This window comes from Neoarius graeffei, chromosome 4 (genome assembly GCF_027579695.1).
Source record: "Neoarius graeffei isolate fNeoGra1 chromosome 4, fNeoGra1.pri, whole genome shotgun sequence".
NCBI classification, from domain to species: Eukaryota; Metazoa; Chordata; class Actinopteri; order Siluriformes; family Ariidae; genus Neoarius; species Neoarius graeffei.
Window position 1 is genome coordinate 75,759,237 of NC_083572.1, and position 15,898 is coordinate 75,775,134.

Consider the following 15,898-nt stretch of genomic DNA (forward strand, 5'->3'; position numbering starts at 1 on the left):
TTATGCTCATTCATTTTTTCTAATCAACAGATAATAGTAGGGACTAAAGGAGTCATTTATGAATCACAATTCGTAATAATTATATAGAGAATAAAACTGCATTGTATGTAAACCAGTGCTGCAAGTCAAACACAACATAGAACAACATTAGGTTAGTTTTTTGTACTTGTTCAACTATTATTATTATTATTATTATTATTTAAAGAGTCGTTCAAAAGGAGACGGTTCTTCATGAATCTCTAATGACAGCAAGACCCCGCCCCTGAATCCAAGCCCCACCCTCTAAACCCCGCCTCCCAATGGAATACACACTGCAAGCAGGGATAAAACTTTTTGGGACCCCTTACTCACGTTATTATTCCGAGATCTCGACAGCTCGTCTTCCAGCTGATGACATTAATGAACGGAAACTGCATGATGCCCATATGACGTTTACTTAAACCAAAGGAAACGCTAAGTTTGCTGCTGAGGTTTGTTCCTGCTGCTGCTGCTGCTGCTGCTCTAAACAACTTCTTCAACTTCAACTTCAGCTGGAAGTGTGCTGTGAGTGTGAAGACTGGCTGGTATGTCAGTATGTTCTTCGCTCTTTCTCCCAAATTGCACTAACAGTACGATTACATGCTTTACAGCTGTGTGCATGCGTGTGTGCGTATTGATCTGGAACAGCGTACAGATGTGCACCATGAGGTTCCTTCATTTGACAGGAGCCTGTTCTGTCTCGCGCGCGCACATGTGGAGGCGTTGTACATCTGTTCACAGAGGTTCTTGAGAAAATAAGCATCATCTCACATGATCTTTAAGCACAACATGTTTACTCTTATGCAGTACTTTATTTATTCATTCATTCATTTATTTATTTTTAATACTACTTGAAACATGATGTTCCTGTCGCAAAATTCAGAGCATCCTTTTTGTCATGTCATGAGATGCCCATAGACCTTTGCTTTCCAATACTACCATATATGCCCATTTCTGTGTCTTACCTGCTAAATTCACTTTATATATTAGAATGGATCAGAGCACAGGTTCACAACCCTGGTGCACATTTGTGTGTTTTTCCCTGCTCTGTCACACCAATTTCAATTCAAAAGAGGCTGTTCATTAGCTCATTAGTTAAACCAAGTGTGTTAAGAGCTGGGAAAACACTCAAATATACAGGAAAGGGGGCTCTCCAGGACCAGGATTGGAAACCCATGCTGAGAGTGCATGTTCCCTGGTCCTGAAGTGACCCCTGTTCTGCACATGTTAGTGTTTCACCTGCTCTAACACACCTGATTCAACAAATCAGCACATTAACAGCCGTTCGTGAGTTCAGGTGGGTGTGTGAGAGCTGGTAAAACACTAAAATGTACAGGACTCCAGGACCAGGGTTGGGAAACTGCATTTTAGAGTATTAGATCAGTGTTTCAGTCTTGGTTTTGTGTATGTGTGTGTGTGTGTTTGATATCTTGGTTGGGACCACATGCCCATAGGGGAATAGAAATATTTGACAGTTTTGACATTGTAGGGACATTGGGCTGGTCCCCACAAGGGGAACAAAACACACACACACACACACACACACGCACACACGCACATCTGCAGCTTTTATTGAAAAATCGAAAAGAGCCCAAAATGTTTGCTTTTGGTTGCAGAAGTTATGATTAGGATTTTGTGTACCATAGCATTTATAATTATGCTGGTGCAAGCCCATATATAGTATGTATAGTCAGACAAATGTGTGTGTGTGTGTGTGTGTGTGTGTGTGTGTGTGTGTGTGTGTGCGCGTGTGTGCACATGTCAGAGAAGTGGATACACTAAAATGTGCTGTACATTTACCATTAGGGAGCAGGACTGGGGAACCCCATACTATAGAATTTGCATAGCAGTGGGGGAATTTAATTAAGCTAATAAGTGAAGGGAGTCAGGTATGCTTCCCACAGCGATGTAGTGTGATTCTGTGTATATAGGTGCAACTGAATGACTGGTCATGACACCTGTCATGTCCTCAGAGCCAGAGTGTTAAACATCACAAAGGAACAAAAATCACAAAGCATTAAATATTGAGCTAAAGACATGCATATCATGCATCAGATCTTGCATGGCACATACTGAATTCAAGTTACTGACTCATTCTCTAGCCTGATGTGTGAAATCAGTAAAACAAGCAAAACGTTACTGTACAGTGCTTTTATTTGAGTGGAAACTACACACCACCGTTCTCGATTACAAGTAGTAAAGGAAATGTAAAGTTTTGCTCACTTTGCAGCCTAAAACTGTAAATAGACTTACTCTCAGCAGAGGGTACACACTCTGAGAGTGAACACGTTGAATATTGCGCAATATATAATTAATTACTAATGCATTACATGTACACCACGCATTGAGGTCATCAATGTCTATTCAGATTAATTTCCATTTACGTGCCCCTCAGGAATGTTTTGCAAAAGCTTAGAGTTGCTATGATGTTAGTGCTTGAAGTTGTTAAATAAGATAATGGCAGTCGTTAACGGACAGTTGACACAGAAGGTGATTGTGTATTACGTGTATAGTACAGTTATTATGTGTATAGCACAGATGCAGGAGAAAAGAAGTTGTGGTATGAGTGATGTTACTCGTTTCTGATTCAAGACCATAGTTGTGGAGATCAGATGTTCAGATAGTGGAGTGACTCTCCCGGGGTGCCAAAAGTTTTGACAAAACTATGTTCCACAATGACTCTGAAGTGTTAAACTATCATAGATTTTCAACGGTCTTCATGAGAGAGTCAGCTGGGATGCTTTTTCAACAGTCGTGAAGTCTGAGGGAGGATTTTCGATGTGGACATTTTCTTCAATGAATAATAAATTCATACTGTGGCATTAATATCATTATATGTTTCACCAAACTAAATCATTTTGCCATACTAAAAGTGTCCATGTTCTTTAGTTATAAAGGTCTTTTAAGTGATACGCTGTATATACGGTATATTGTGTGTGTGTGTGTGTGTGTGTGTGTGTGTGTGTGTGTGTGTGTGCCATATTTAATAGTCTTATGCTTCTAAATAGGTAACCTTACACTGCAAAACCTGATAAGGTCACTGAGCTCAAAAATTTTATTGAAACCGATTACATAAAAATTTTTGAGGTAAGTAACTTACATTTTTTAAGGTAAGATTTCTTAAAAATTACAATTAAGTGTAACTATAGTGTAATTTTTAAGAAATCTTACCTTAAAAAATTTAAGTTACTTACCTCAAAAATTTTTATGTAATCGGTTTCAATAAAATTTTTGAGCTCAGTGACCTTATCGGGTTTTGCAGTGTATAGGAGAGAATACAGTGAAGTACTTTTAAAACCACTTGAAAAATCTGTCTTATAAACCCTAGTGACAGGTATAATTCACTTTACTAATTTGATTTGTTTGACCCGTTTCAGTGAATTTGAGATTTGCAAGTGTATAATTCATTTGATTCTACACTCCTGGGAGACACTGAACAGGCTACGCTGTTTCCACATGCTCTTACACTAACTGACAAACTGATGCTTGTTTCCTCCTGAAATCCTTTGCGTATTTGATTAAAAATAATTGATTGCTAACAGTAGTGGACGAGATGCACAGTTGTGTAACCAGACTGTCAAATGATGTCTGATGAGAAGTGGAGATTGAGAGCAGGATGAAAAGAAGGTGTGTGTGTGTGTGTGTGTGTGTGTGTGTGTGTGTGTGTGTGTCTGAGAGAGTGCTGACAGAGGAACCGTGACTTACTTGTAATAGCTTGAAAAATCTACAGGTCAGTCACTCTGAGGGATTTTTTTTTCAGCTTTTTATTTTCTCTGTCTGTCCCAGTTCAGTAACTCCGCACTGTTTCTCATGTGATTGATGATTCAGACAGAGAGTGGAGAGGCTGAGGAGTTTGCTCACATGCCGTTCATGTTGGTACATGCGTGTGTGCAACGATGTGAGAGGTCATACAGAAACATGCTCACAGATGTCCAGTGTGTCAAAGTCAAAGTCCTTCCCATGCCAGGACCTGGTCTTCCCTGGCAGTCTCCCGTCCCAGTATGAACCAGGCCCTTAAAGGAACAGTCCACCGTATTTCCATAATGAAATATGCTCTTATCTGAATTGAGACGAGCTGCTCCGTACCTCTCCGAGCTTTGCGCGACCTCCCAGTCAGTCAGACGCAGTCAGACGCGCTGTCACTCCTGTTAGCAATGTAGCTAGGCTCAGTATGGCCAACGGTATTTTTTGGGGCTGTAGTTAGATGCAACCAAACTCTTCCGCGTTTTTCCTGTTTACATAGGTTTATATGACCAGTGATATGAAACAAGTTCAGTTACACAAATTGAAACGTAGCGATTTTCTATGCTATGGAAAGTCCGCACTATAATGACAGGCGTACTAACACCTTCTGCGCGCTTCGGCTGCGTATTGATACGGAGCTCAGATATCAATGCGCTGCCGAAGCGCACAGAAAAACCTGTTTTTAGGTGAAATAATTCCAAAATAAGATCTCATCTCATCTCATTATCTCTAGCCGCTTTATCCTGTTCTGCAGGGTCGCAGGCAAGCTGGAGCCTATCCCAGCTGACTACGGGTGAAAGGCGGGGTACACCCTGGACAAGTCGCCAGGTCATCACAGGGCTGACACATAGACACAGACAACCATTCACACTCACATTCACACCTACGGTCAATTTAGAGTCACCAGTTAACCTAACCTGCATGTCTTTGGACTGTGGGGGAAACCGGAGCACCCGGAGGAAACCCACGCGGACACGGGGAGAACATGCAAACTCCGCACAGAAAGGCCCTCGCCGGCCACGGGGCTCGAACCTGGACCTTCTTGCTGTGAGGCAACAGCGCTAACCACTACACCACCGTGCCGCCCCAAAATAAGATTGGGGAACTTATTATGCGAGATCTGATTAACTCAAAATAATCAAAATAGTTCTTATAACAAGATCATACTTCTTATATTTAGCCATTCAAGTCATTTTTATTTATTTCATTTTAAGGGTATTTCACTTAAATTCATGACGAAGTCTTAGCAGTAAAAACTGAATTTAAGATAAATATACTAATATTAGGATTGTTAAATTCTACAACTAAGCATTGCTAGCTTAAAAGATTCTCCTTTTGTGACCCGTAATTAGTAAAATACTCTAGATATGAGACCAGAGACTATCTTGAATCAAGTTGACGACACGTGTAGCTTTGCAACAAGTTTATTTTTTTTCCCATTTCAACATTCAAACATTAAAACATCTCTTAAGATTCCACTTCCCCAGGACCTCAGGTACCAAAAAAAAAAGTCTACTGCAGGCTGAAGTGACTCAAATCCGATCTTTTCGCCCATATGTGACCTGTATCCGATCTTTTATTGACAATATGAACGACACAGATCCGATTTTTTCAAATCCGACCCAGGCCGTTTGGATATGTGGTGCTAATTCCGATTCCTATCCGCTCTTTTCATATGCGACTTCAGTCTGAACCGCCAGGTCGCATTCATCCGACTTACACGTCATCAACAAGCCACAAACGTCACTATTCTGCGCTGAAGTAGGCGGCGGGTCTCTCAAAAAAGTTACAACAACATCCCGCATAATCACAGGCGCAGATAGAGGGTGGGACGAGTCATATTTAAATTCACCTCGTTCGGTCCCCCCCACTTATAGGGAGGAAAAAACGTCTATGCTGTCTTTCTTTGCATAAGGCAAACCTCACGGAAAAATCAAAAGACTAATTACCATTCGGTTTATTGAGGTGCACGGCAGTGTATACATATAGTTGCAACAACTCACATAAAACAAAACAAAGACTGATATTCGGTTGGTTGAGCTGCGCAGACTGCACAGGTTGCGAGCTCGAGCTTGGTTGCTATGGTTACTAACAACAAGTTTGACAGGCATATCGGGGTTGGGGTTGGTTTGCTGGCAGCTTTGTCCCCCCCCAGTTTTTTGCCCCCCCCAGTTCAAAAAACGTATCTGCGCCCCTGCGCATGACATCAATGCGAGGGACGCTTCGGGCTGTGAAGGTTCTGAATCTTCTCAATGGAAGGACGCAGAGGTTAGGGAGCTGATTTCCATTTGGAGGGATGCAGCTATTCAAGCTAGATTGGATGAGTCATACCGCAACCGGGCGGTTTTACTTCCGTAAACACTGGCCATGCTCACTGCGTGTGACGTCGTCGTATCCTGCAGTGCGCATGCGGAACACTTTTAGGTCGCTTTTCGTTCATACTGAGGATCGCATACAAGTCGCATATATTTGTTAATGTGAACGACCTCACAAAAAAATCGGATTTCACAAAAAAATCGGAATTGAGCATTAAGCCTTGCAGTGTGAACGTAGCACAGTGCTTACACAACGCCAAAGCAACAGTGCATTTTGGGGGCACTGACTATTCATGTGTACGAGGGGTTTACAAGATCAGGCACAAAAAAAACAAACAAACCCAAACAAACAAACAAACAAACAAAAAAAAACAATGAACTTAACTCACAGCATTCCAAAAAGACGTCACTAAAACGCCCTCCACTCACTCATAGCCTTTTTGAAGGCACTTGTCTGGTCTAGAGTATGTTTTGAAATGTATGAATTGTAATGAAAGATTCAAAGATTTCAGTAAAGTTCATTTATTCCCAAAACAAGCATACTTTGTTTTTTTTTTCTTGGAACAAGATGAACCGCATTTGACAAAATGTACTTCATTCATCTCATTATCTCAAGCCGCTTTATCCTTCTACAGGGTCGCAGGCAAGCTGGAGCCTATCCCAGCTGACTACAGGCGAAGGGCGGGGTACACCCTGGACAAGTCGCCAGGTCATCACAGGGCTGACACATAGACACAGACAACCATTCACACTCACATTCACTGTCAATTTAGAGTCACCAGTTAACCTAACCTGCATGTCTTTGGACTGTGGGGGAAACCGGAGCACCCGGAGGAAACCCACGCGGACACGGGGAGAACATGCAAACTCCGCACAGAAAGGCCCTCGCCGGCCCTGGGGCTCGAACCCAGGACCTTCTTGCTGTGAGGCGACAGCGCTAACCACTACACCACCGTGCCGCCCCAAAATGTACTTACTTGTTTAAAAATAAAACTTGTTTTATTTTCAAAGGTGCTCCAAATAAGACTTTTTCAAGACATTTTGTCTATACAAGATTTTCAAGATGGACTGTCTAAAAACTAGCCTTTCTAGCTAAATGAGGTTTTGCTTGTTGGGCAATTATGTCTTATAATAAGGGTGGCTAGATGTTTTGACTTGAAAATAGACAAATAAACTTCCTAAGATTTTTATTTTTTGCAGTGTGGTCTTTGGTATGACCTGACCATGAGTAGATCTCATGATCGAGGGGCAGACACGCTAACCACTAGACCAGCTCACAGTATATTCAGTGTGTGAAGGTGATTATTTGTGTAAATGTTCTGGTGTTGTGTGTGCTGTCTCCAGTGAGCTCTTTGTGTATGATAGTGTTTGTGTATGTACGTGAGGACAGTTTTGTCCCACATTGTCAGGTTGGGCAGTCTGTATGTGGCCACTGTGTCCATCCAAGTTTTTCTCTACGTAGCTCTGCTTACAGCCAAGCTGGTGAGATTCCCTTTGGCCAAATGAGTGCATCCTCTGTTCGAAATATTTCAGCATTAACCATGTGACAGCTCACTTACACAGGAGCATTTTGTTTAGGCTGAGTTACTTCTCGACTTCTGCACATCCAAACCAGATAATACTCATTTAACAGCCTGACTTATGTCTGTAATGGTAAAGTCAGATACCATACGCCCAGTTGTATTATTTGTATTACTGTGTTTCTCTCTTGCCCTTTCTACCACTAGGTGCTAATGTAAAAGGGGTGTGGCCTGTGTGCCTGACAGTCACAGTGAGCGGATCGTGACTTCTGTAGCTCCCTTCACACAGCCTGTTCAAAGCAGGAGTCTTCTGCCTTTATTCTGCCTTGCATTCTGTATAAAACATCCGAATGTGGAACGGGGTCTGTGTTGTTCTGCTTCTGAGCTGGAATGATTGATAGTAACAGAGGCGGGTTCGACGTCTGTATAAAAGGGACAGGAGGCATTACGGAACAGGGATGTGACATTTTTGACATTGACATTCATTTTTGACATTCTTCTTTCCGAGACCAGCACAAATTCAGACATCTCTGTCTATGGTCTCTAATGTCCGGGTGCATTTCTGCCTCAAATTGCTTCCTACTTCTCTTCACTTTCTCCTCCAACATATTTCTGATCACACAGCAACTTTTCTTGCGTTTGAAGAGTGGTATAAATGTGTGCACGACTAACAAAAGCACCTCAACTCTCAGTTTACCTGCTTTTATTGTTCTGAAAGCAACAATGGTATGCTCGGGGTATACATATTTCCGATGCGTAGTGTGTTACACATAACCCTAGACACTGACGCTCCGTTTTGAATGTTGGCATGCTGTGTAAAAACACACACTGGTACGGCTTTATTCAGGGTATTAAGGGTTATTAAGGGTAATAACCCTTAATATGTGAAGGAGGTGTGGTCTCTGTATGTGTCCATCTCAGTGAAGGAGGTGTAGTCACTGTATGTGTCCATCTCAGAGAAAGAGGTAATATTAAGGGTTCTTCTTTACAGCAATATTGCAGAATATCTGTGTAAAAAAAAATGTCTATCAGTTCCTGTAAAGGTCTCGTCTTTGTTTTTGCTGCTTTGAGTGAAGGAGGTGTGGCCTCTGTATGTGACTGTCTCAGTGAAGGAGGTGTGGCCTCTGTATGTGACCGTCTCAGTGAAGGAGGTGTGGCCTCTGTATGTTACTGTCTCAGTGAAGGAGGTGTGGCCTCTGTATGTGTCCGTCTCAGTGAAGGAGGTGTGGCCTCTGTATGTGTCCGTCTCAGTGAAGGAGGTGTGGTCTCTGTATGTGTCCGTCTCAGTGAAGGAGGTGTGTCCTCTGTATGTGTCAGTCTCAGTGAAGGAGGTGTGGTCTCTGTATGTGTCTGTCTCACTGAAGAAGGTGTGGCCTCTGTGTCTGTCTCAGTGAAGGAGGTGTGGTCTCTGTATGTGTCAGTCTCAGTGAAGGAGGTGTGGCCTCTGTGTCTGTCTCAGTGAAGGAGGTGTGGCCTCTGTATGTGTCCGTCTCAGTGAAGGAGGTGTGGCCTCTGTATGTGTCTGTCTCAGTGAAGGAGGTGTGGTCTCTGTATGTGTCAGTCTCAGTGAAGGAGGTGTGGTCTCTGTATGTGTCAGTCTCAGTGAAGGAGGTGTGGCCTCTGTATGTGTCTGTCTCAGTGAAGGAGGTGTGGTCTCTGTATGTGTCAGTCTCAGTGAAGGAGGTGTGGTCTCTGTATGTGTCAGTCTCAGTGAAGGAGGTGTGGCCTCTGTATGTGTCTGTCTCAGTGAAGGAGGTGTGGTCTCTGTATGTGTCTGTCTCAGTGAAGGAGGTGTGGTCTCTGTATATGTCAGTCTCAGTGAAGGAGGTGTGGTTTCTGTATGTGTCAGCCTCAGTGAAGGAGGTGTGGTCTCTGCATGTGTCAGTCTCAGTGAAGAAGGTGTAGCCTCTGTATGTGTCCGTCTCAGTGAAGGAGGTGTGGCCTCTGTATGTGTCCGTCTCAGCGAAGGAGGTGTGGCCTCTGTATGTGTCCGTCTCAGTGAAGGAGGTGTGGCCTCTGTATGTGTCAGTCTCAGTGAAGGAGGTGTGGTCTCTGTATGTGTCTGTCTCAGTGAAGGAGGTGTGGTCTCTGTATATGTCAGTCTCAGTGAAGGAGGTGTGGTTTCTGTATGTGTCAGCCTCAGTGAAGGAGGTGTGGTCTCTGCATGTGTCAGTCTCAGTGAAGAAGGTGTAGCCTCTGTATGTGTCCGTCTCAGCGAAGGAGGTGTGGCCTCTGTATGTGTCCGTCTCAGTGAAGGAGGTGTGGCCTCTGTATGTGTCCGTCTCAGCGAAGGAGGTGTGGCCTCTGTATGTGTCCGTCTCAGTGAAGGAGGTGTGGCCTCTGTATGTGTCAGTCTCAGTGAAGGAGGCATGGCCTCTGCATGTGTCAGTCTCAGTGAAGGAGGTGTGGTCTCTGTATGTGTCAGTCTCATTGAAGGAGGTGTGGCCTCTGTATGTGTCCATCTTAGTGAAGGAGGTGTGTTCTTTGTATGTGTCCGTCTCAGTGAAGGTGTGGCCTCTGTATGTGTCCGTCTCAGTGAAGGAGGTGTGGCCTCTGTATGTGTCCGTCTCAGTGAAGGAGGTGTGGCCTCTGTATGTGTCCGTCTCAGTGAAGGAGGTGTGGCCTCTGTATGTGTCCGTCTCAGTGAAGGAGGTGTGGCCTCTGTATGTGTCCGTCTCAGTGAAGGAGGTGTGGTCTCTTTATGTGTCCGTCTCAGTGAAGGAGGTGTGGTCTCTTTATGTGTCCGTCTCAGTGAAGGAGGCGTGGTCTCTGTATTGTCAGTCTCAGTGAAGGAGGTGTGGTCTCTGTATGTGTCAGTCTCAGTGAAAGAGGTGTGGGCCTCTGTATGTGTCCGTCTAAGTGAAGATGTGGCCATTTTGCTTTTCAGTCCCAATGAAGAAGGTGCACAATACTGAATTCCTTTATATCGTTGTAAAATTGATTGATTTGCATCTATCATTCATACATCTAATCACATATCAGTTCAGAAGAGACACATGCCCATAGTGGTAGATTTTTTAATTGTTTAAAATTGGTTCTCTGTTTAAAGTCTAGATTATCCTCATCTTGGTTCCATCCTATGTTTATCGTGCCTTTTTTAAATTCATAGTAAGAAGGAAATGTTTGTGCGTCACGTGGAGATAACCTACACTACGTATTGAGGAGGAGCCATGGCCAGTGGAGCAAGGCTTTAACCTCTGGCCTTTTCCTTATCTTGGACCCAGCACTTCATTAACATACTTACTGTACACATCTGGAAGGCCATTATGCAACCTTGACCTCACACATGGCATACCTTGACACAAGCACAAGAGTCTATGTTCTGGGCAAAATAAAAGCAGTGGTGTGTACCCAGTTGCTTCCTCTCAATTCTTCAGTGATTTATACGGCATACATACTTTTAATACAATAAAACATTGACTGGTCTTTTCAGAGCTATGTACTTGGGATCCAGTCAGACTTTCTCTTCGAGGTTTAGAAATTATCTCCTCTATGTACCTTGGCCGTATCCCATGTTTAACGTGGTTGTTATGAGGACGTATATGTGATTAGCAAGTCTAGAGTGTCTATAAATGTTATGTGAATGAGAAAATGCAAGTTGTTAATGGATATCCGATGCAAATCGAGGTAGTATGTTATGTATATTGTTACTGCTTTGTCTGTAATGTGATTTATAACTAATTTTGCTGCCTGCTCTGGTTGTGTGCTAAACCATATGTTAGCCTCCAGTCCTCCTACACCACAATACAGCACAGAGTAACTCGTAGCTACTTATTATGTTCAGTCTGGGTTCAGTAATGAGCTTCCCAGCCTGTGGCATGTTTTGTGTTATGGTACCATAGCTCTACAAGGGTGAGAGAGAGAGAGAGAGAGAGAGCGAGAGAGCACACCTAAGCAGTTTAGGTGGAGTCAGGCAAGGTCATCAGGCACAAAGTCATCTTTTGCTTCCTCTGATTGTGAATTAATAGTGTCACACTCTGTCCAGCCTTTGATCTCTTTCTCTCTCTCACACACACACACACACACACACACACACACACACACACACACACACACACACACACACACACACAGAGCCGGATGAAAAACTTCACCCTGCATCTGAGCTGTGAGTATGTATAGTATGAGTGTGTGGGTGATTGTGGGGCACAAATCAAACGCAGAGTGTCGTGACCCGGGCCAAGGTGCTGGAGGTGTGGTATTTGTTGAGATCCTCTAAAACGACTTCCCTGCTTCAACAGCTACTCCTGTTCCTGAATGCTTCTTTGTTACCACAGCTGTTTGCTGAGAGAGAGATGGAAATGTGCATCTTAAGTCCTCCTTACCTGAGAGAGAACGTGAATGAAGAAGTAGAAGAAAGTGAATGAGAAAAAGAAAGAGAAGCAGAGGAAAATACTGCATATGTTAATGACTGCACCAAGTTTTTCGTTTCTCCTACCTCTAGATTTTATTACATGTGGTTTGGGCCTGATTGCACTGAGGTTTTCAGCCTGCACAATTGCCCATTTATAATAAGTGTGGGTTAAATACTGATCTCAGGAACATCTTCATTACTTCTCTTCATGTGTGTCTTTCTGAGACAATTTGATGTACATATTAATACTTAACAGTTGCTGTCTGCAAGGTACATTTAAAGAAACTGATGAAGTAATATGAGAAGCCATTTTGATGCTCTAAAGTGACATTCAGTGGTTTTAGCAGTCCGTTGCAAGTTTTAATGAAAAAGAAAAAAAAATCAGTGACGGGAACACCTGCCCTGCCTCCTTCACTTGAACCGCTAGCCCAAGAGACCGTAAACAGGTACAAAGGCCACACCTCCTTCACTGAGACTAACAAACAATGAGTCCCTGTCTCCTTCATTGGGACGAATGCCACATTCAGCTAAAGGTTTTAAGTCATACAGTATCTTCTTACCACTGATTAGGAAAAAAAAAACAGAATAAACACCCTGTTAGGTCCTACTCGGGACGGTCTTCCATCACTGACTTCAGCAAGTGACATCAAATCAACATGGCTGCTTCTCGCATGAAGAGTAACTGAGTAACCTTTAAATGTGTTATACAGTATATACAAGCATTTGCTTTCGATCAATCAACAAACGAGCATATTAGCTTGTTATTAGCGATAAAACTGACCGAGTTCTGTGTTCCCACTTCCACAGTAAACCGAATACAGCATTATAATCTGCGTTTAGATTAACCAGCTTACTGAGCAATTTGAAACTGCAAGCGAAAAAACAAGTAATGGAAACATATGCATTTTGAAGAATCTCAATTATCGGGAAAAAAAGTTTTTGAGATAGTTTTCATATGTTTTGACAGCGATATTTCGCAAAATTGAAATGGAAACACTTTTTTTGCATTTAAGTCACATGACGAACAAATGCTACCTTTCTGAAAAAAGAACACTCTACAAGAGCTATTGCGAGAGAAGAAAACCCAGCTTTAATCACATAACATCACTCAATGGAAACACGGACCATTCACAATTGTTGTTTTATCGAAATTTTTAAAATACTGCTTTTGTTTTTCAATTCACACAGAGGCCACACCCCCTTCACTGGGACTCGGGCCTCAGCCTTAATAAGGAAACAATGTGTGTGTGTGCTCTGTGAATACAAAAGCACATGTTCACCTTTTATATGTTTAGTTACAGCGTAAACTGTCATGACACATGAAGAAGTGCACAAACAAATGTTAGAACATGAAGACAAGGAAGAACCGTTAAAAACATTTAGAGGAATAAAACACAGGTGGCACTTGTATGTGAGAGCATTAAATAAAGTGGAAGGTTGAGGATGGTGGGTTTAGCATGCTCGTCAAATCTATGCAATACTTGGAATGATTTGGCTGGGCATGCCTCGTTTGTAACGACCAATCACAGGCTTTATTACACAGTGTGTTTGTTTGTCCTTGGAGTTAACCCAGCTGGCCTGAGTTTCCCAAAAGAATCGCAGCACAGAGATCATCGTTAAATGGTAGACCAAACAACACAATGAATGCTCTCTCTCCGAGATAAGATGCTCTTAGTGTTAAGAGGCTTTTGAGAAACCCACCACTGTCTTGTTCTGTGCCCTTATCAGGTACAGTGATCCTGTCTCCTTCTGAATAGGATGTTAGTATCTATATATATTTTTAGGCACTGCCTAAAAGCAGAGCTCCCGATGCATGTAAAATGTGTTAGTAAATATCCATCCATCATCTGTAACTGCTTATCCTGTGCAGGGTCGCGGGCAAGCTGGAGCCTATCCCAGCTGACTATGGGTGAGAGGCGGGGTACACCCTGGACAAGTCGCCAAATCATCGCAGGGCTGACACATAGACACAGACAACCATTCACACTCACATTCACACCTACGGTCAATTTAGAGTCACCAGTTAGCCTAACCTGCATGTCTTTGGACTGTGGGGGAAACCGGAGCACCTGGAGGAAACCCACACAGACACGGGGAGAACATGCAAACTCCGCACAGAAAGGCCCTCATCAGCCACTGGGCTAGAACCCAGAACCTTTTTGCTGTGAGAAGACAGTGCTAACCACTACACCACCGTGCCGCCCTGTTAGTATATAATCCCACATTATTTTTTAAAAAGCAAATTAAAAATAAGCGCTGGTTAAAAGCCCATTTATCCAATGTAAATAAAGATACAAATTTCGTTGTCCGGTGGTCAAGTGTTTATGAGATACATTGCCTTACAGTTACAATCAGGTTCCCTGTGGTGCTACACGTATGTATGTATGTATATACTATGTACAGACATTGTATGGTCAAGCCATCAAAAATCAGGTCACTGCATTACCATATTCTCTTAAGTATGGAGCTTCGCTAAAAATAACTACTTGTGGAATCAAATTTTTATCGATACAGTGATATTTGCTTTGCCTCTGTCACCATTTCCACCTAAATTTGAAACGGGTGGAGCCCTTCAAGTCCCTGCTACTTACTGGTAACTGAAACCTGTTGTGTAGTCCTGATTTTGTGGAAACATCTGATTTCGAGATGTTTCTGCCAAACGTGGTTTCATATTTATCGCCCCTGTAAACATACTTCTTCATACACACTTGTTCCATAGAGCTGAAGACAAAATGGAAATTCCTGAAGGTTTTTCTCCTTGAAAGGCCTGAAAGTTGTGCTGTGTATCTTTGCTAAAAGCTGGACACTGGCTTTGCTTGAACACAATGTCAGCATGACTGAGTGAGTGTTGTAGGCGGGACGCTGAGCAGACACACAGCGGACGTTCCTATTTATGCCATTGACCTCAAAGCCCTGCGGCACCCATCGTGTTCATTTGATTGGCTAGATTTTCCCTCGACAGAGTAAGCGTTATTGTTATAAGCAGAGTTTAACAGGGCTCTGTCCATTCATGCATGCATGCATGTGTGTTTGTTTGATTCTGTTCCATCCTTCTTATATGAATCCCCTGCTGTTATAGTGATTATTCAATGTTTATTGGTCCAAGAATATAGTACATGCCAGGATTTTAGTATTGGTTTAAAATAACATGAAATGATACAGTTGCTGGCAGTGGACACATACTTTTGAACTTGACTGTAATAGAAGTGCAATGGATGATGTAAAGTTGTGTGTAGCTCATGCTGGATGGACCATGACTTCCTCACTTCATTCTAGGGGTCAGTTGGGGTTTGGGCCATTAGCTCTGGCCACCTGTTAATCCTCTTAGCCTGGAGACCCTGGTGGTTCTTTAGTCTGGTGTCCGTTTTGTCTATGTTCTCCATCTTGCTCAGTATCACAAGGCCCAAGAGGGAGAACGAGAGAGAAAGATTGTGTGTGTGCAAGGGAGAGGGAGATGAGAATAAGGGAGAAATTTAGAGTGATGGAGATGGAGACCATGAAGTTCCTCAGCATGAGTTGAGTTTTTCAGAAGCTCTACAGAGTTTTGATTGTAGTCCTTCATCACCAGGTAAGCACGTTAGGATTTACACACATCCTTCCATTAGCCGTAGCTGGTCTGGCTCTTATCCCATCAGGCTTTTCAGCTGACATGCCACAGTGAAGTTTCTGTCCATGTGTTTAATGTGAATTTTGAATATGTGAATTTTTATGATTGCCTGAGGTGTAAAGTAGGCACATTGGTAAGGAGAAGATGGAAACATCTGTGGGATAAATGACAGGCTGTTCATGACTGTGTGTGTTTGGATAGTACTCTTTTTGTGTAATGATGTAGATTGTAATCAGAAGTAAGGTATTGGATGGAAACATAGTATTTAATATTTATTTGTCGAGGTTTTAGGACCTCAGAACCTTCAGATGGAAATGTGTTTCTCGACTAAATAGAAACT

At 42.8% G+C, this 15,898-nt stretch overlaps 1 protein-coding gene across 3 annotated transcripts in view; it reads left to right on the top strand.

Annotated features, from left to right (window-relative positions):
• Positions 1–295: 295 nt before the first annotated feature.
• Positions 296–15,898, top strand: part of tgfbr3 (transforming growth factor, beta receptor III) — a 215,115-nt gene continuing 199,512 nt past the window's right edge. For 2 of the 3 annotated variants that reach the window (XM_060919731.1, XM_060919733.1), the window contains exon 1: positions 296–563. The gene's annotated coding sequence lies outside the window, so the exon portion shown is untranslated. The remainder of the gene's footprint in view (positions 564–15,898) is intronic. The other variant, XM_060919732.1, reaches the window with a different exon arrangement.